The sequence below is a fragment of the Urocitellus parryii genome, unplaced genomic scaffold, assembly GCF_045843805.1.
Source record: "Urocitellus parryii isolate mUroPar1 unplaced genomic scaffold, mUroPar1.hap1 Scaffold_440, whole genome shotgun sequence".
Classification (NCBI taxonomy): domain Eukaryota; kingdom Metazoa; phylum Chordata; class Mammalia; order Rodentia; family Sciuridae; genus Urocitellus; species Urocitellus parryii.
Window position 1 is genome coordinate 16116 of NW_027553923.1, and position 22187 is coordinate 38302.

General features: G+C 40.0%; 1 pseudogene; it reads right to left on the reverse strand.

Moving 5' to 3' along the window:
* Positions 1 to 1980: 1980 nt before the first annotated feature.
* Positions 1981 to 22187, reverse strand: part of LOC144249011 (zinc finger CCHC domain-containing protein 2 pseudogene) — a 72738-nt pseudogene continuing 52531 nt past the window's right edge.

The window sequence follows — 22187 nt, forward strand, 5'->3', positions numbered from 1 at the left end:
TTAGGCTACTGCAATAATAAATGTGAAGAACAAGAAGCCCAAGAGAATCATTTCAAAAATTTCTTTTTAAACTGATTATGGATAAACATTCTTCCCACCAGTAGTCTGAATTCTGGCCACTTTCCAGTATGCTAAAAGGCAAAGAAAGGAAAACTGGTCTAGGTTAAGGAGATCAAATACCAGTGGCAGTAGAGCTCAGGCGGGAGGATTGCAAGTTCAAAGCCAGCCTCAGCAACGTAGTGAGGCCCTAAGCAACTTAGCAAGACCCTGCCTCAAAATAAAAATTGAAAAGGCAGGGGATGTGGCTCAGTGGTTGAGTGCCCCTGCGCCCCTGGGTTCAACACCCGGTATCAAAAGGCAGCGTGGCTAAATAGACATGACTAGTAAATGCAAGACATCATCCAGGACTGGACCCTGGCCCAGAAAATGGTCCTATAAAGGAAATTGTCAGGACTGATGGGCCAATCACACAGTAAGGACCATAATTAAAATATTGCATTTTCTCACTGTTACTTTAACAAGATACAGAGGCTCTGTACAAGGTCATGATATCTGAAATGTGAGAAGCATTCAATATTAAGAACTCTATACTATAAGTAGGTCTAATGCAATTGGGATAAGGGTCAAACAATGATGTCCTAAGGAAACCAGTTTTAACTCCTGACATAGTGTACGCATTCATGGTTCAAATCAAGGACTGTGCCATAATTTCCTTGGGTATATTAAAGTCATGCTCTCTCATGGACTGTGTTTTTCAATCATACCAGACAGGTCTCTGGTAAAAAAGGAAAAATGCTTCACAGTAGGGGGCGGAAACTGGCAGGAAATTGTAGCCCATTCCCTTTTCCAGCCAATTTTCAGGCAACATGTAAGATCCCTGTCTAACATTTTATTTGGTCCTGTTACTTCTGTTTCACAGTAACACGTGGTGCACACCCTTTATCCCTAGCAGACATCCTTCTTCCCTCTAGATTCACCTCCCATTCCACATGCTCCCTCACCTTCTTTCTCAGGGACAGGTGTAGCATCCCGAAGAGAGCCAATTGGTTTTTCTTGTTGAGGTTGTACCACAGTGACCTGCTGGACCTAGGATTGGGTGAGTGCAAATAAAACCTTCTGTTCTCCATGCATGTCAATAATATTTAGGACACACCTCAATGCATGTCGTGTATGTGTTACACATAACATATAAATTGCATATATATACAAGCAGCACACAGATGTACCTGTCATAAATAAGCCCCCCACATTGATCCAACTTTGTCCTATTTATTCTTAGTAACATCCCACTTCCCACAGAGAGGCTAGGAAGCTATTTTAATGGACACTCAGATGAGTGCAAACTTGATAAAAAGCACACGAGGTGAGTCTTAGGTCATATCATATACACAGTCTGCAACACGTGACTACAATCCTCCAGGATTAATGTTTCTTTCATGAGACTCCACCGTCAGCCAGTAACGTGGCTGAAGGGTGTATCTTTACCAGTTCATGGTTTGAATCTAGTAAAAATAGTGCCTGTTAGTAAGCTCCTGTACATGTGAAGGCACTCACAGTAACAGGCCCAGCTGCCTGGGCCTTTTGATGATCTCTCCGTCCTCTAGATCGAGATCTTGTTCTCATTCCTGCATTCATATTTCAAACTGAAAGTAGAAGACCGTGATGAGGAAAGCACACTTAGGACAGCTATCTTTGACCACTTCTATGGGGGAAAGGGCGACTTGTCAATTTTTTAAATGTTGCAGAGATTCTCAAAATATTTCAAAGAGCCATTGTAAGTATGCATGCTTTCTGATCAAAGCACACACTGATACGTTTTCATCCCAGTCAAACAGGCACAGAAATCGCCTCAAGGCACACGGCGAAAGACCTCTGAGTTCACTCATGGGGACTGGTTTACTGCTAGGTTTCCCATGTGGGGACACTGAGGAAAACGCCACCAGAGACGTGAAATTAGCACCCGAGCCACTAGTGCTTTTATCACTGTCCCGTGAACGAGGCCCGTCTCTGGCCCAGGGAGTGAAGTCCACTGGGTGGAATAGCCTCCCTCATTCTTTCCAGGCCCTGCCTGCGCTCTCCTGCTCCTGTCCTGGCAGACGTGGGAAGTTGGTTCACATCGCCTGCTGTGGGCGCCCCCTCACTGAGTGCCCTGCTGGTGTGGGGTCTCAGGACCCTGCAGCGTCCTGGTTTCCAGGCCCTTTCCTCATCGCCGGTCCAGGCTCCTGCCTGGGTCCCCACCGAGGACTCGGGAATCTGGCCCTGCTGGCCAAGCCAGGTGCCTCCTGGACTCAGGGACGCCTCAACAGTAACCACTAGCCAGCTCCTCCTCGACGTGGCGCGCGCCCCCAGCCACAACACACCCTGCCCTCTTCCCGCCCCCTTGCTGGGGCGAAGGTCCATGGCGGCCCCACTCCTATGAGCCAGACTTCGACGACCTCGACGCCCCTCACGTTCTGAGGCCAGGGTCTCCCCACCCCTGAAGCCCTGGCTAGTCCCCTTACCCATCACAAACTGGGGGGAGGATTGGTCAAAGGACCTGTCCCCTGATTCTCAGGCAAGAAGAAAGAATGTAGGAGATAGAAGAAAGTCACTACTTTCCCTGACAGCTGTGCTCACAGGAGACAGAACGTCCGTCCTCTGCTTGCCCAGCAACAGAATTCTGCTGCCAGCCAGGGTCGTGTATAGCCAGAGAGCTCGTGCGCAGAGAGCCAGTGTCCTGGGCAGGGAGCAGGGCAGGGGTCCCGCGAAGCCAGCTGTTCGTGTCACGCATGCCCACTGAGTAGGAGGCTGATGTTTTCCTGGCTGTGCAGAATCCTCACTACAGGGTCTCCTGGAGAAGAGAAATGGGCTTGCACAGCACCTTTCCCCAACCAACCTTTCTCCCATTTCTCAGTCCCAGGCTCCTCTTTGGGAACCCTACGTCTCAAACGTCTCCCTGGGACAGAAATACATTTGAAGGACTTCAATGGGTATATTTGGAGATGCTGTCCTCCATCATTTCCATCCTTCCACCTGGGTTTTCTATCATGCATGCCATGATTTTGCTCCCTCCCATAGAACCGTGTCTTTACTTCAGAGAACTACCTGGGATTCACTATGCTGTCTAATCCCTGTTTCTCTTTTATTTTCTTACATTCAGTTTTTTTTTTTTTTTTTTTTTTTTACTTAATTGGTTCCTTTGGTTATGTTCCATTGAGATGCCTATCCTTACTGTGACCACCTTATTTTCAGTTGCTTTTGCCTAGTTATACTTAAAATGCCAAGCAGTGCATTACCCGTCTCACTGCTTTTGGTTTCCTTGGGCACTGTCTTTAGGCATTTGTCAAGCTTATCTGTCCTTCATAAAAACTTGAGGATCATTTGGTCCAACCAAAAATCATTGTCTGGATGCTAATTTGTGTTGTATTTTTCTCACACATTAACTTAAGCAGAATGGGCATCTTTCTTCTCTAGGGTCAATACAACCAAGACAAATGTGAAGTCCCACTTCTTGGAGTCTACTTAAATAACTCTCAGAATCTCCTTAGCTTCTGCACTCTTTTCTTTGAAGAGTTTTCCCAATTGGTCTTAAGTTTGTTCTCAGGATGAAATGTAGCAGAATAGATATGTATTTTCCCCTCATCTACATCACCACGATGAAACAACATTGAGTCTCGTATTACTCAATCCGTAGTGTTCCCATAATTGGTTACCTACTTTCCTGGAGAAGAGGAATATCAGTCCTCCAAGTCAACTCTTAAGCCCTAAGACTCTCACTGCAACAGGTTCCACATGTGAAGTTCACACAACACAGGGCCCATTCCTTACCTTTTAAATCTTGCCCTCTTTCTTACAGTGGGAAGACATCTGTGAATGAGGGCAGTATCTAAGAGGACAGCTATATTGGAATGCTTGTGTGGCTGAATGGTAACTTGAATTTTTAAATTTTCATAAATATCTCCAAAATAAGAATCAGAGAAGTAATAAACATGCATGCTTTTCAATCTCTCCAAATATTGCTCTGTTTCTGTCATGGAGAAGAACTCAGGAAAATCACCTTAAGTCTCGTGCCCATGACAGAGGGCTTTTCTGATGAGGTGTACTTTCACTGCAGGATCCTCATCTTGCTGACTTTTTGGAAATTACAACGAGAGGCTTAAAATGCATCGCTGCTTCTTTCAGCACACTCCACTCACTGGGTTCCTTTTCTTCCCCACAAAATAAATGGTTATTGCAACATATGGCCACACTCAGTTATTTACATATCAGCTGTGCCTCTTTTCTCACTACAATGGCAGAGTTGAGTAGCTGTAATAAAGACCAAATGTGGTGGACTTCACATCAATTTGCACTACTGCTTGTCACAGTGCAAATCTCACAGTGCTGCAGAACCCATGAGCCTTTTGAGTCACTGGAACCCTTTTCACTGCCTCACCTTTCTCCCCTCCCTTGGTGTCCCCAGAGGAGGTTGGGATTTGCTTCTGTCTGTAGTGCTGGGTGCCTCCAGGACTCAGAGAGCACTCCCAAGAATTGTTCAGATTTAACATCACCCCTCTCTTTGAAGGAATCCTTCCCTTGTCCCTACTCATTATGAGGAGAGGGGCATACTGAGCAGGTAGGTACCTGTACAGAGTGGTGGACTGGCTGCTGAAACATAAATTACAGGATTTACACAAGACTGAGAGTGACTCACGTAAAATCAAGCGTAACTCACCAGAAATTATCCAGGATGCCATTCAGAATGACTCAAAATATAAAGGACCACAGAAGAAACTTTGAACCGGTAATTCCTGGAGGCTCCCAAAATTTGGCAAACACACAGTCCTGCAGATTCCAGAAGCTCAACAATCCCCAGCAGAACAGACATGAGGAAAAAGGCGACTACATATACCCTAATCACACTCTGGAGAACTGAAGACAACACAAATATTCACAGAATCCAGAGAAAAATGAAGCCTTACCGCTAGGGGAGCAATGATTCAAATGACTGGGCATTTCTTATCAGAGACCATGGAGATCAGGAGGACATGCCCCCAGGGTTTCTGGTTCTGAAACAAAAGAATTGCCAAATAGGAATCCTTCATCCACCAAAAGCAATCTTCCACCAGCAAGGTACAATAGCGATATTCACTGATCCGATGAAAACAAAGAGAATGTTTTGCCATTGGAATGAAAACATTTTGCAAACTGTGTTTAAGGTAGAACAGAAATAACTTCAGAAGGACCTTGGATCATCTGCAAAGAAGGAAGAGCAACAGGAATGGTAAATGTGTTACAAAATATCAGCTGTTTTATTGATACAAAATAACACCCAGGGGAGACAAGACAAACCTATATAGTGTAAGGTTTCTATATTACACCTGAAGTGATGATATATTGATTCTAAGTAGTCCATGTAGAGTTCATTAAATGTAAGGTGTATGGTCAAAAATAAAATAATATTAAAAATGTTCCAAAAATTCAAAAGAAGCCAATAAATTGGAAAGAGTAATGAAAACCAGAAGAAACAAACCAAAATGAAGTTAGAAAAGGTTATATATATATATATATATATATATATATATATATATAAAATATGACAAAATGTGGTCTATATATAAATATATGTGTGTATGTGTGTGTGTGTGTGTGTGTGTGTGTGTGTGTGTGTGTGTATGCGACAGCTGTTTGGTCTGGAAAAGAACCTCATTTCACTTATGATATAGGTATGTTATAAATGGTTAGTGAAAGATGTCCCAGGCAAATCTTAATTTAAAAGACAAGTCCAGGTATTGAAATGACATCAAAGTTGATTGAACAGCAAAGAAAAAGCAAGCCAAACATCATCTATCCATCCAAAAAGAGAATGACTGAATAAACAACTGATGGACATAAACAACAAGATATCATCCAGAAGCATTTCAGACCTTGTGGGTCACAGTAACCAAGGGGGCAGTGAGCTGTCTGAGTTCATCGCAGGGCTCCCTATGAGCAGAGATGAGAACAAACGGGAAGGAGCCAGTGAGAGAAGGTGCTGCCCGTCAGGAAGCACTACAAGCAATCCTTACCTGGCCTCTGGCCCATGGTTCTGGTCACATCCCTGCAGCTGACCTGCCTGGACACACTGAGCACTTCCAGGAAGTCAACTCCTGGCTCTGGTTCCCCTCCACTGCTGAGTATCCCTTGGGTGCCTGGAGTGGAATTATGCCCATTGTGCAGGCGAGGAAACTCAGGCCCTGGAGGAGAGGAGCTGGGTCTGCAGCTGCACAGCCAGTCAGCAGGCTGGTGGTGGGTATGCTGCTGCTCAACCCACAGGTGTATAACTGCTCCAGCATATGGAGACTTGTGACTGCCACCTCCTGTGAGAGACTCACCTGGCTTGCATCCCCCCTAGTCCACAAGTCACCCCACCTGGTGATCCTTAACCCACCATTTAGGCCCTGGGAGCAGACTGTGTGACCCAGAGCTGGTTGCTAGCCAGATTGTGGCTGAGGGTTTGGTGCTCTTTCCCAGAACTCCTTTTAGTAAGATTTGTTGGGACCGTCCTAGTGCACTGGCAATCTGGGCCCACGTCCTTGGGATTGACCAAGCTACGCCTGACCTGCCTGTGTTCCAGTTTGCAGATATCACATGGTTTATCTGGAAAAAATTCTATAATTGGTGTTCTAAAGGAGAAGAGGATGGTTTTAAATTATGAGAACTCCCCATTAACTATGGACACGACCTCCTAATAAGAAAAGTAGGGAAAGAGGATCATCTATGAAGTACCCTGACCAGCACTGACTCAGATGAAGGGACAGACGCTGTCATGTCCATGCAGAAACAGATATTTCAAGTGACACTCAGGCCTGGGGCTCAGGCTCCCAGAAGCTGGAGACCATACCAGGAGTGCATTGTTCAGATTCTCCCTCCTCTGTCTTCTGTGAGCCCTCCCCTGCTGGGAGATGTGACGCCCTCTGCTGGAAAAGAAATGTATCCTTGTAATGTGGACAGTCTGGCTGAGCATTGCCTGGTGACACCAAGACCAAACCACGCAAGCACAGTCACCTTGAAGTCCCTGGCTTCCTTCAGGGCTCCCTGCATGAAACGTCACTTTGACTTATCAGGAAGCTCAGGCGGAGATTGTGGTCACGGAGAAAGGGAAGTGGAGGTGTTGTAGGATGTGATCATTTGATAGCTGGCTGAGGGCTGAGGATGGAGAGATCAGGGGCCACTGGGGGATTCAGAATCTGGGCCTGGGAACAAGGAGGAGGAGGACAGAGGATGGTCAGGAAGGCCCCTGCAAAGGAATTGCTCAGGATGATGAGAACACAGAAGGAAGCAGGGCCTCAGTTTTCTGTGTTGCTGAGAAGAAACCGGAAGTCATGAAGAGTGGCTAGCCAGTGTCTGGTATAGACTAACTGGGGTTAATGCTAACAGTGGTGTTATCATAATAGCAATCACTGTACTAATTCTTGTGGGTAGGTTGTTCTGCTCAGGGATGGACACCTTGCTCCCTTTGTGGATGGGCCCCATCTATCCACTTCTGTGAGGACGTTGTGTGGACCTCAATTAGGGATAAATTGAGATATCCTACAATTCATCTAGTTTCTACATCAACCATAGATTTCTGGTCCTATGTAGCAAGAAATTCTCTTCAAACTTCTGTAAGTGGGAGAGAGACGTGAGTGCTGTGTATAATCCCTGTCCTTCCCTACACCAAGTGGCTTGTGAGCAGTGATATTAACTGTGGAACTATTTTTGAGGGTATAAGAATATAGCAGACATTCAGAAATGTCACTCGAGGACAGAATCAGGCAGCTGGTGGGACTACTCAGTGATTTGCAGGCCAAAGGAGGAATTTGTAGATGAAACAGACACTTGTGAAGCTCCCTCCCACCTCTGAATAACTGTGAAACAGGAGGCCAGTGTTTCCAGGGGTTGTTGAGGCATATCTCATGGGGTTTGAAACACCGGTTTACTTTGGTCGCCTCACAGTCTGTCCCAAATGATTTGGGTATAGGAGTTATGTCTTTGTGTAGAACAAAAAAACAGGGTATTGTTTTCTAAAATGCTCAATTTTATGATTTTTTTTTTAAATCTGAGACATGCTTCACACTTTCTGAGCCACAGTTTAGAAAACTCTTGCTTTAAGAGCAAGTGCTAACATGAATTGGTGTGAACATACTTTATATACAAACAGAGATATGAAATTTTGTGTTTTATATGTGTAATAGGAAGTGTAATGCATTCCACTGTCGTGTATTAAAAAATAAAATCAATAAAAAAGAGAAAAAGCTTCTAAATTACAAAAGCACAGGTGCATGTGCACATGCGCGCGCACGCACACACACACACACACACACACACCCCAAATTATCACTACAGTCATAGTGTAATGTATACCATTTGTTCTTTTATTTCTGACACTTTCTGAACTATAACTTTGAGAATGAGGAAGGGCTTTGGACATAGAAACAGAATCCCTGAATCTAATATTTACTGGAATCAGACATTGTCGATTTTGTGAAAACTCTTATTTGCCTTCTTTAGGGAGATTCAATGAGGGTGTAAATATATGGGAATTAGCATGGAGGAGTGGCTAACACCCAGTAAATGTGCATTTTTACAATAATCCCCATTATTATCAAAATCAAGAAATGGTTTTATCGTCATCACTATACATAGTTCTAGTGTTGGTCAGCTCACTCAAGGTCATATAGCACATTACCTAGGAAAAGAGAGTGATCAATTTAAACTTTCGGCATATAGAAGATTAATATCAGCATGGACATGGGCGCAAGTAGCTTCTTGGAGGAGACCATCATTTGAGGTATCTTGCAGGAAGGATACGTCTTAAAAAGCTGGAAGGGATGAAACCAGGACCTGCCCCTTCTGGCTGTGTGCCCTTTAATCTCAACGCAAATGTAATATCTAAGCAATCCAGAAACATCTCTTCATAGGAAAACACAGCCTTATATCACCAGAGGGACACAGCAACCACGGTGGAAGACAAAAGCAAAAGCAGTTTTACATTACACTTTTTAATTAAGCTTGCATAGTTTTGATCTCATAATCCAACAATAAGAGTATATGAAATAAAATTGTAGAGTAATCTCTCTCGTGAGGCTAGAGTAAAAAAACACGAGCAAAATATGAAGGTTTCTTAGAAGAGATAGTACCTCATGATCAAATTTGTTTTCCTGGAGAGTTTAAGAATGGCCCAAATGTAGAGTATGATCAATATAATTCAAACCACTATCAGATTAATGGAAGAAAAACCCTACTGCCATTGTAGTACGTTTATTTGAGGAAACTCACCATATGTTGAAGATAAATATTCTTAGAATAGGATGAATCCTCCTTATCTTGTTAAAATTGACCTAAAAGATGAGGTCAATAAATATGGTGAAATGTGGAAAATTGTCCATTAACTGTCAAGAACGTGACAGGGATGAACACTATCACAGCCATTCAACAATGAACCGAGTGTTTCTGTCCAACAGAGTGATCTAGAAACAAACTTGTGGAATTAACAAACACAAGAAGAAAATTTCCTGGACAGAAAGGCAAGATACTAGTAATATGACTCAAAGTATCATGTACAGATTTTTTTTTTTTAAAGATACGCTTTTCAATTGAATCTAATGCCTGGGAATAAAGTTAAGAAATGGCATGAAAGACTTCTTGGAGAAAAGTGTTAAATTTTACATAGGAAATTGCAACAGTCCAATTTCCAGTGTGAGGAGAACATGCATGGTTTTGGTTGCCTTCACTTCAACCTGTCATTTCTGTTTGTTGATGATTTAAACACAACACTTAGGAACATTATTTTGATGAATTTTATTTAGATGACATTAAAGGTGTACAAAGGCTGGTATAGTTTTCTGTTTTATTGAATGAGCTAAATCCCAAGAGCGACCTTGGAATACATCCTATTAAACTTCTGTATCTGAAGATGAACTTCCAGGAATATCAACAATACCTTTTTTAATTATATATATATATATATATATATATATATATATATATATATATTAGTTGATATTGGATAAAATACCCTCACATTATTTATTTATTTATTTTTATGTGGTGCTGAGGATGGAGCCCAGGGCCTCGCAGGTGCTAGGCGAGCCCTCTACAGCTGAGCCACAACCCCAGCCCACAATCCCAACACCTTTTAAGCACAACATCCTTTCTGGTCATATATAGACACAAAGATTGTGGAGCTAGGGGTGGATCTAATCCGAGGAACCTATTGAAAATCAGGTCAAAGTAGAATCCCAAATCGCGTTTACTCTTAGTGAACATCCAACCAAGCAAACTAAACACTTGAGAAACAAACCAACAAGAACATTAAATAGGTACAGTTTAAATGTTTTGACTCAAACTAAATAAATAAACCAGAATGGCTGACACAGGAATGTCACAGTTGGAATTTTTGAATGAAGTAAACAGCAAGGCCCATTTTACATCTCCTATGTTGCTGTTGTGCACAAATGCAAAAGAGTGTTTGTGGTATTAGTTTATCCCCATGTGCTTATTTTAAGTAGGTAACCAGGGGTCTTCATTTTCACATATATTTTTTTTAAAGAGAGAGAGTGAGAGAGAATTTTAATATTAATTTTATTGTATGTGGTGCTGAGGATCGAACCTGGGCCACACACACGCCAGGCGAGCGTGCTACTACTTGAGCCACATCCCCTGCCCCACATATATTCTTGTTCTATTGAATACCACCTCTTTCCATGCTTCAGTCTCTTGCAGTTTGTGTCATCAATTTTAAGGTCTTAATAGATTGAAAACCAACATCAACACTGGTATCTTCAAAATGCGTTGGAAAAATGCCATTTGTTGCTGTCTAGATAATGAGGTGGGAGGAAGGATGATGGGAGGGATGGGTTCAGGAACTAATTCTAGAAAAGTTGAATACACCGGTATGCAGATATTGCTTGTTTGTTTCTGAAGGACGGCTACATTTGAGGGACAACTCTGACAAAATTCACAACTGCACCTGTGTCATTTGCGATGTTTAGATAGTAGGTACCTATTGGGGTATTTAAAATAGTGTGTTTCCTGGCACATCTTCACTTTTATCCCCAAACATGAAGACCAATGGACACGGGGACAAACCCACATTGTTACAGTCATCTGATACTTGGCAAGGGTGCCAAAAATCTCATGTTGAAGAAAAGGTAGCCTGTTAAACAAATCATTCTGGGAAGACTGGACATCGATATGTAGAAGAATGAAACTAGATTCCTATCATCTCTCACCCTGCGCAAAAATCAACTGAAACAGGACCAAAGAAGGAGAAATTAGACTGAGAACTCTGCAGCTGGTTCAAGAAAACTGAGGATCAACCCTCCAACATGTTGGCACACATATCAACTTCCTTAAGAAGACCTATAAAGCTCACAAAATGAAACCAAGAATTAATAAGTGGGATGGCATCAAATTAAAATCTTCTGCAGAGCAAAGGAAATGATTCAGAGAGATTATAGAGTGGGAAAAATACTTTGCCAGTTACTCCACTGACAGGGAATTCATATCCATATTCATATTATAAACCAGTCAAATAATACCCACAAAACAATAACCCAAGCAAGGAATGGGGAAAAGCAGATTTAAAAATATTAGAGCTCAAGAATGCGTTTGCTTATATTATATGATGTGTTCATATATGTGAGCATTGTGCTCACGTTCCATAAGATGTATTCTTAGACTTTGTCAGTGTTCTTCAAGACCACATACACCAGAGGATCCCCTAATTACCCATAGTTTTCTAAAGACAGCAGTTCCCAATTTGTTGATTAACTGTATGATTTCTTGTTTTTCTAATGACTCTCATCTGTCTTTTATTATAATCTGTTTCCTTTTGATTTGGGTTTATTTTATTGCACAAGTTTGCTTATTTTTTTACATTGGATGATCAAGCAATTTACTATTTGTTTCCTTATTAATAAAGGTGGTGAAGGGTAGGATATTTCTATGAGTACAGTCTAACCTGATACTTCTACCAAAGTACTCTGAAAGTTATCTGAAAAATATTTTTCAGTGTAAATATTCTAAAGGAATTTTCAGAGATGTGGACAGGAAAAAAACGCCACAGTTGTAGACTAATATAGGGTAATCTCTTCCTTAACCTTCTACAGATTCCTTTAAATTCAGAAGCTTGCATAATTCATGGTCAGCCACTTGGGACATACATGCAGATACAGTTAAGTTGATGAAACAGTAAGGACTACAGTTATGGTCTTTGGACTTCATGTCCTATCAATTAATATCTCGAAGCAGAAATTTAAAGCAGACACATTTCACAGGATTACCAACAATTATAATACAGTGTCTACATTTTTATTAGACCTTGGCTCATAAGGACTGACTGTAGGGACGTGGTATATGATTTACGTAGGTCTAACCCCACATACCTTCTGTAATGTGATTTGCATAGTGATAACTCCTTACTGATAAATAACAGAAACTGACATGAGACTGTGTTTCTCTATCTTATTATTCACTGATTTGAGGTCAACTTGAGGGAAAGTATTGAAAATGAAACTTTTTTTTTAAATCCGAGAAATTAAAATTTTGACAAAATCTAAGGACAGGTACTCAGGCTTCCATACCAATAGGACATGTCAAGGAGAGAGAGAGAGAGGGGAGGGGGGGAGGGAGAGAGATCATTTTCATCAGTTCACGGGTATAATTTGACTTGTTCCAGGGTTAGAAGAATAAATGATGCCAAGTAGATTATCACTGTATTGCCTGCACTTCATGCCTTCTTTCTCATAGGACCAGCGAATGCAGAACTGACAATCAAAAATGAATATATATATATATATATATATATATATATATATATATATATATATATAATTGGCACTTGCAATTTATATCAAAGAGACCAGGTGTTTAAAATTACAGGGTTCTTCTGGACTCCTACAAATTATGTCAGGACTGATACTTGGACCAAATTCTGTGCCTGGGCACATTTCATGTAAAAGGATTTTCTTACAGATATGTTATGTATTTGTTAAAAGAAGATATTTATAAAACATACAAATTATTGTTGAATGAAGGACTTGCACCCCAGGTTGAGAGACTGCTTTTATACTGTATGTCTTGTCTGCAGCCCTGTTGGTCCAGAGCAGCGAGTAGGCTGCAGACAGGCCCCCAAAATTGCCGGGAGACAACATGGGAGACAGGTAAGTTACTGGGGAAAGCATAGCAGAGATCAGAGGCTGTTCCAAGAAGAGTTCATTGGCAACAGGGTAAAGAGAAAGCACCTCAGTCCCTCATTGCTTTGTCAGACAGCACTTCCTCTCCCTCTCTGGGCTTGGTCCAGTGGCACCCTGCTGGAGGAGTGACAGGGTGCCCAGAGTTTCATGTGTGTCACCACTCAGAGAAGGGTTTTATGTCTTAGACTGCAGAAGTATTGACTTCATCAGAACTAGCTTGCTTTGTAGGCTTATATGACCCATGGAGAAATTGTTGGGTGTATGTGTAGGAAAGTAGCTTTCTGCCTGGAAACTCAGTGAATAATCCCAGTAGGGTAAGGCAGGAAGATCTCAAGTTCTAGGCCAGCCTCAGTAACTCAGTAGGACCCTGTATCCAAATACAAAATAAACACTGGGGATGTAACTCAAAAGTAAACTACTCCTAGGATTGAACTCCAATGCCAAAAATGAACCAAGAAAGAAAGATGGAAGGAAGGAAGGAAGGAAGAGAAAATAATAGGAAAAAAAAAAAGAATAACATTCTACAGATAACACTAAATTTGTCCTAGTTCCCAGAACCCATAAGAGAAAGACAGTATCCCTCAAGATAATATATATATATGGACTTTTTGTTCCAGGCCTGCTCTCATTGTTCCCTTAAGTTGGCTTGTTTTCAGGGAACAGAAAGTGGCATTCCGGAACATGGTGTTCCCTGTCTTCTTTTCCTTTAGGGATGATACACTGTGTTAGTCAATATAGATTTGATTCACTTTGTTTCTACATCTCATAGTCTACAAGTCGTGCTTTGGGGTGCACGGTATCTGAACAACCGGACAAAGTATCCTTATGTGTTTATTGTATGTGAACTTTGTTATGAAAATATCAGCAATGATACACCTTCATTTTTCTATACAACACTGTGGAAAACAAAACCTCATATCTGCATTCTTTTTTTTTGGGGGGGGGGTGGGGTACCGGGGATTGAACACAGGGGTACCCTACCACTGATATAAATCCCTAGCCTTGCAGTTGCTGAGAATGACTTTGAAATCATGATCCTCCTGCCTCAGCCTCCAGAGCCACTGGGAATATATCTGCATTCTAAACGGATGTGATGTTTGCTTCTGATCCTTGATGGCAGGGCCACCTCTGCACTTACCCTTCTTTTGCCAAATTAGTTTCTGTTGGTCAGTTTTTAGGCCAAGCCTTTAAAAATAAAAAGAGCTTCTATTATCAATTGAAGCAATAAAATGATCAACATAAAAAAGGAAATGATAATCTTTGCTGAACTGGTATTTAATGCAGTCCCATGAGCTGCAGTGGTAATAATTTTGAAGCTTAAGCCTTCCAAGAGCATACTTTCATGAGTCTTTTGCCAAAAACAGGAAGGGAAAGTTTTGCAAGTATTACCCTTTAGCATTCCCAAGAGTATCCCATGCAGCTTAGCTGACCGTTTTGTACTTAACTGTTACCGAACTTGTTATTGTGCCTACCACATTAAATCAGTGACTATGCATCTTGTTGTAATCTTCGCTTACTATTGACCATAGGGACCTTCAATAATTGGGGTTTTCTTAGAGTCTCCCAGGCTAGATTGTGAGCTCAAGACTGAAACCATCTCTCATGAGAGTCTACAGACCCTTAGAGTCAACCATAGTACATGCATGAGTAGCCACCACCACATGCTGTGTGAAATAACGGGTCTCAGAAAATCAAGTTTTCTAATTTCTGCTTTTCAGGCCACCATGTAAGGACCTTAGAAATTGCCACTGTAGCCTAACAAGTAAAAGTCATATCAAACTAAAGAGAAAGAGCTCTACTTAGATCCACCAGAGAACTGAACCCCTGCCCACAAAACGGGAAGACAGGTAGACACACAAAATCACTACTTACTATGTTTTCTAGAGCAGAGCATTCATGAGAGTCACAAATGGGATAGGAAAAATTCCATGTTAGATGAGGAGTGGCTGGCAGCTCAGTGAGATCCAGTCTCAGAGTTTAAAATACAGGGGTCCCTGTGTGGGGCAGCTCCCACTTTTGGAAATTTTGACCTCCCTTACCAGTACCAAATTCTGTGATGAAGATAGGAGAAAAATCTAGAGCATCCAGTAGCAGGAGGAGAAAATTCACCATTTCAAGTTTCTCCAGAACTTCTTAACTCCTGCTGCCCTGAAAGAGCAATAATTTTATCAGAGGCTAGCTTGCGATGGTCCTATCAGTATCCAGCCTTCTAGGAGGAAGGGAGACACTCAACTACACCCCTCGCCATACATCCTAAGGGGGTGAGGAAATCTGCAAACACAATAGAAGGTAAGCTCAAACATCACCTGAAGGATTCCTGGAAAAAGAAAGAGGGTACAGTTGACAACCGAGCACAGTGCCCTGCTACAATAAAATTTTCTCTTCATGATATATTCTGTAATATAGACATGCATAGTACTTGTACTGTCTTTGCTCCAGAGTGATCCAATAGACTGTGTACTTTTAATCATAGAACTGAATGGTATTTCAAGAGTTAAATTTGATCTTCTTAGAATGGTTTTGGTCTGGCCCTCATAGCCATTGCATCAAAAGTGAAAACTATTAATAGCATATAAACACACCAAGATTTGTGTCTCGCACCCTGCATAAAAGTCAAATCCAAGTGGATCAAGACTAAGGAATTAGTCCTGAAATTTTGCAACTACTTGAAGAAAACATAGGATCAACAACACTCCATTATATGGATAAGATACCGACTTCTGTAACAAGACACCTAACTCAGAAGAAATAAAACCCAGAGTCAATACATGGGATGGCATCAAATGAGAAAGCTTTTGTAAAGCAAAGGAAATTATTCAGAGCATGAAAAGAGAGATGACAGAATGCGAAAAAATATTTGCCACCTACTTCACTGAGAAGAGAATCAACATCCAGAACATATAAAAATTCAAAAAATTCAACACCCAAAAAACAAATAATCCAATGAAAAAATGGACAAAAGAACTAAAAAGACACTTCTCAAAAAGAAAGAAAGAAACACAAAATGCCAACAAATATATGAAGAAAGTTCAAAATCTCTAGCAATCAGGGAAAGGTCAATCAAAATTATGTTGAGATGTCATCTAACACAAGTCATAATTGCAATCATCAACAATACAAATAACAATAACTGGAGGTGAGGATATGTGGGAAAAGTACACTCATACATTGCTGGTGGGACTGCAAATTAGGGCAATCACTCTGGAAAGCAGTGTGGAGATTTCCCAACACACTAGGAATGGAAACACAATGTGACCCAGCTATCATTCTCTTTGGTATTTATCCCACAGAACTAAAATGAGCATAGTACAAATGATACTACTGCATCAATGTTTGTAACATTTTCCCACAATTCCCAATCGCCAAGTTATGGAACCAGCCCAGATGATGTCTATCAGTAGATGAATGGATCAAGACAATGTGAAATATAGATCCATATATAGATATTGATGAATGAATGGAGTTTAACTCAGCCACAAAGAAGAGTGAAATTATAACATTTGACAGCAAATGGATGGAAGTGAATGGAACTGTAGGACATCATACTAAGTATAATAAACCACACTCAGAAAATCAAGGGTCAGATGTTTTCTCTCTTATGGGGAAGCTGGAGCAAAATAAGGGGAAAAGAAGAAAAGAGCAGTGGAACCTGATATCACGAAGATATAGGGAAATATGCTTGGAGTGGTGATGCTCGCCTATAATCCCAGCAACTCGAGAAGCTGAGGCAGGAGTATCACAAGTTGAAAGCCAGCCTCAACAACTTACTGGGTCTCTAAGCAACTTAGTGAGACACTTTAACGAAATAAAAAAAAATTAAAATGCCTGGGAGTGGAGCTCAGTAGTTAAGCACTCTAGGTTCAATCCCCCATACAAAAACAAAACAAACAAACAAAAAAAACAGATATAGGGAAGATCATTGTAATACAAGATGAGGGAGATCAAGAGGGAGGGAGGAGGAATTGGAAAGGGGAGAAAACACAGAAAGAATTTAATAAAATCACACTATATGTATGTATGAATAACCAACACAGAATTCCACCTTTATTCAATATGTATATAGCGCTAATCAGAGCTAAATCAATAAACAATAAAAGGAAGACAGTAAAGTGGAATAAGGAGAAAAAGGGGACAGATTAAGGTATGGAATGTGGGGGTCACCAGGGACTGAAATGGAGTAAATCAAATTCCATACATGTATAATTTTGTCAAAATGAGCCCTACTGATATGTATACCTATTAGGCACCCATAAAAGAAAAAAAAACAAATAAAATCCCAAGTTAAGAACATTTCCATAAGAAAGTTAACACTTTTCTAAATTAGACAACTGAACTCAGGGATTGTGTTATGGAAGCACACTTGAACAATAGAAATGAAATTTTAATTTCCTTCTGGAGTCTATTCTTTTTTTATAATTTTTATTGTTTCTTTTTAGTTATACATAACATTAGGTTTCATTTTGACTTAATTATAAAATCGTGGAATATAATTTGTTTTAATTCAGTCCCCAGTACTTCCCCTTTCCTTTCCCTCCTCTCACCCCCTGTTCACATCCTGATTTCTACTATTTACATATAGTTTTTTAAAATTACTGTCTTGTGTGTGTATATGATGGTGAATGTCAGGTAAGATTATTCCACTGTTTATTCCTCATCCCATCCCTCCTCCCTCCCCTTCATTCTCTTTTGTCTACTCCACTGATCTTCTAGTTTTTATACTCCCCTCTTATTTTGGATTAGCTTCTGAATATCAGAGAGAACATTCAAGTTTGACTTTTGGTGACTGCTTATATCACTTAGCATAATAGTCTGCAGCTCCATCCATTTACCAGAAAATGCCATAATGCCATAATGTCATTCTTTTTTTTTTCTTAAAGATTGAGTATTTCTTTTTTTAAACCTTTATTTTATTTATTTTTCTGTGCTCCTGAGGATCAAACCCAGTGTCTTGCAAGTGCTAGACAAAAGCTCTACCACTGAGCCATAACCCCGGCCCCCATAATGTGACTATGACAGAATTATACCCCATTGTGTATATATACAGCATTTTCTTCATCCATTCATCTGTTGAAGGGTACCTAGATTTATTCCTAGATTTGGCTGATGTGAACTGTGCTGCTACAAATATCGATGTGGCGGCATGAATGTAGTATGCTGATTTTAAGTCCTTTGGGTATGAACTGAGGAATGGAATAACTGGGTCTGTAATTTTTCTGAGGAATCTCCACACTGCTTTCCAGAGTGGTTGCACTAATTTGCAGTCCCACCAGCAATGCATGAGTGTAGCTATTCCCCACATCCACACCGTCATTCATTGTTAGTTGTATTCTTGAAAAGTGGCTTTCTGGCTAAGTGAGATGAAATCTCAGTGTAGTTTTCATTTGCATTTCTCTAATTGCTAGAGATGATGAACATTTTGTCATATATTTGTTGGCCATTTTCTTTCTTTGGAGATGTGTCTGCTTATTTCTTTTACCCATTTATTGATTTGTTTATATGGTCTTTTTGTGTCACTACATTTTTGGAATTCTTTGAATATTCTGGATTTTAATGCCCTATCTGAGGAGCAGGTAGAGTCTGTATTCTTCTTACTACCTCAGTTACTACAAGAAAAAGTCATATGATTTTGCTTGAAATATTTGGTGCTCAAATTTTTATCTGTCAGTTAGCTCAGTAGTGGCCCATGAATAGAAGCAGTTCAGTGGAACCGTAGGAAATTCTAGAAGACAGCTCAATGAATAACAGCCAAGGATTCCCGTGATTAAAAATCTAACCTCTATTTTCCTTTTATTATGGCAGCAGACTCTTAGAATGATCGTCCTGTGATTCTTTTGTTTTTTCATTAGTTGTTCAAAACATTACAAAGTTCTTGACATATCATATTTCATACATTTGATTCAAGCGGATTATGAGCTCCCATTTTTACCCCGTATACATAATGCAGTTTCACATCGGTTACACATCCACTTTTTTACCTACTGCCATACTAGTGTACCTTGTATTCTGCTTCCTTTCCTAACCTCTACTATCCCCCCTCCCCTCCCCTCCCCTCCCCTCCCATGCCCTCCCTTCCCGTCTTCTCTCCCTACCCCATCTACTGTAATTCATTTCTCTCTCTCTTTTTTTTTTTGCATCACATTTTTGACCACACTAGCCTACAAGCTCTTCTTTCATAATGAGAGTGTACACTATACTTTCCTTATTTAGATTTCATCTTTTACTGATTCCATTGACACCATTTTTCTCATGGGCCTGACCTGGAAATAGACCAACAGGAAGTTGTTCAGGCCCAGACTGGGGGTAAATACAGAGATGGCGCTGATGTCAAGAAGGAGATTCTACCAAACCTAGAGACTTTGAAAGCACCAGAAGTGTGTCATCCATGAAGTATGCAGATTATGAGTTGTCTGTTTTCTTCAGTATTGTATCTTTCAGAATAGTGAGTTAACATTCCTGCTACATTAACAGGAGCTTACATATAAAGATTTTTTGAAAGGTAGTTCAGACTGGAAATGCTTGACTTTATCAGAGATAAGAAACAAGTAAACTAGATGTAGAAGAAAAAATTACACACATTCTCTCTGATATGTGAATGACACTAAAGGCTGTTGGAATATGGGAGTGCTTAATAGAGGCTGGGAAATAGTGCTTACAGGAGGACTTGGGATAGTGGGAGGTAAGACCATGGTCACCCAAGTTCAGTTAGGCAGAATTAAGAAATGTTGGCGTTCTGCATAATGATGGTGTGCTATAGTTCACAATAAGTATATATATTATGTATACTTTATGAAAAACCAGAAGAGAGGAACTTGAAGTTTCCAAACAAGAAGTTAAGGGTATGGACATGTAATTATCCAGATTTAAGTAGTGCATATTATATACGGGTGTTAAGATGCCATACCATATCACATAAATATATACAATTATTGTATATTGATAAAACTTTAATACGTAAATAAGGAGGTGGAAATATTAGCTATGTGATTTGATCAGCATAGACTATACATCTGTATTGAATCATCAGTCAATATAATTTTGCACTATTGCACAAAATAATGTAACACTGGCTTTTCTAATTCTTTAAATATTCCAAAGTGTGATGTTATTGTATAACTATCCTACCTTTGATATTGTTACCAGGAAATCATGTAAATGTTATTCATTTTAATTTCTGGTTGTTGTTTGTTACGTTAATGTGTTGTTTGATTGGAGTTTTAACCATAACCATAAGCAATTTTGCTTTCTTTAAAACTTAAACAAGTTCATTTGAGTTAATCTGTGCCTGAACTGAAACAGTCTCTTATGTCTCCTCTTACCAAAAGAAAGAGCATTGTGTTTTAAAAACTATCCTTATTGTGCCTGAAAGTCTAATTTCAGAGCTTCCCTTGGCCTTTATATAGGTCAAGGGTCATCTTACATTTTAGAAAACAAAAACTGTATTTTATTAGATAACTTTGGTATCATATAAAATGATTTCTTACTAAGTAATGCTTTAATTCTAAGTAATGTTCCTGGCCTACATGTTTTAATTATAGGTAAAGGGCAACCACAATTTAAACAAAGACAAGCAGAAACCATGCACAGTGTTCTTCCTTTGTTGGAAAATAGACCTTTAAAACTCTCTCAGTTAGTTACTTGATTTAACTTATTTTATTTCTTGTTAATTTCATTGAATTTATTTGATTCCACTGAATACTGGAGTTTTTGAAGATTTATATTGCATTTGAGCTAGTACTCAGAGACAGAAATTTTCCATATCGACTCCCCAAATACTTATGAATTCCAAGATTTATTTCTATATATGTTTTTAAAATTTTTTATACTTGTGGATGGACAGCATGCCTTTATTTTATTTGTGTGTTTGTTTTTTAATGTAGCTGGAAGGATTGAACCAGTCCCTCACACGTGCTAGGCAAGCACTCTGCCACTGAAGGAAAGCCCAAGCACCTCTAGATAGTTTTTTCCCCCAGTTGTAGATAGATCCTTAATTTATGTATTTATATACAGTGCTGAGTATTGAACCCAGTACCTCACACATACCGGGAAAGTGCTCTGCCTCTGAGCCCCAGCCTCAGCCCCAGCCAAAATAGATTTTATGCTTCAATATATGCACAATTACATTTTATTTAGTTAACAATTTTGTTGTTGCAATTTTAAATAGTATACATTTTATTTCCATTTCTCATTTTATGGTATGGGACAATTCACCCAGTAAATGAAATGGGTGACAGTAAAATCTTATTCCTGATCAAAAAGGGAACATTACAACACTTTACTTTTATGTTTGCTGACGTTGTTTTGGACCATGATTGTTTGGCTACAACCCCAAAAGCACAAGACAACAAAAGCAGACAGAGACAATGAGGCTGCATCAGATGTAAAAGCTTCTGCACAGCAAAGGAAACACAAATAGAATGAAGAGACAACACACAGAATGGGAAAAATGCTTGCAAATACTACAACGGATGATAAGGCATATAGATACAGAATTCAGACAACTAAATGAAGTAAATAAACCATTTTAAAAATAAGCAAAAGCTCTGAATAAATGTTTCTCCAAAGAAGACATGCAAATCACCAACAGGTATATAAAAATGTGCTCACATCTCTAAAAATCAGGGATATACCTTTCACAGCCACAATGAGAAGTCTCTTTACTCTTGTTAGAAAAGCTGTGAAAAGATAGTGAGCATTCATGAGTTGCAGGAGAAAGGAGAATCCGTGTACATTCTTTGGGGGAATATAAAATTGCACAAATAAAGGGAATCAGTCTGCAAGTTTCTCAAAAAGGTATAAGTAAAACTAGTATATGCTTCAATATGTTCGTCAGGTTTCCATCACAGAAAAAGGTAAATTTGGGCTCACCGTTTTGGAGGTTTCAGTCCATGATCAATTGGCCCCACTGCTTTAGCCTCTGGCAAGGCAGCACATCATGGTGGAAGCATGTGGCAAAGCAAACCTGCTTAGCTCAAGGTTAGGAAGAAAAAGTGAGAAAGAGGAAGGGCCCTC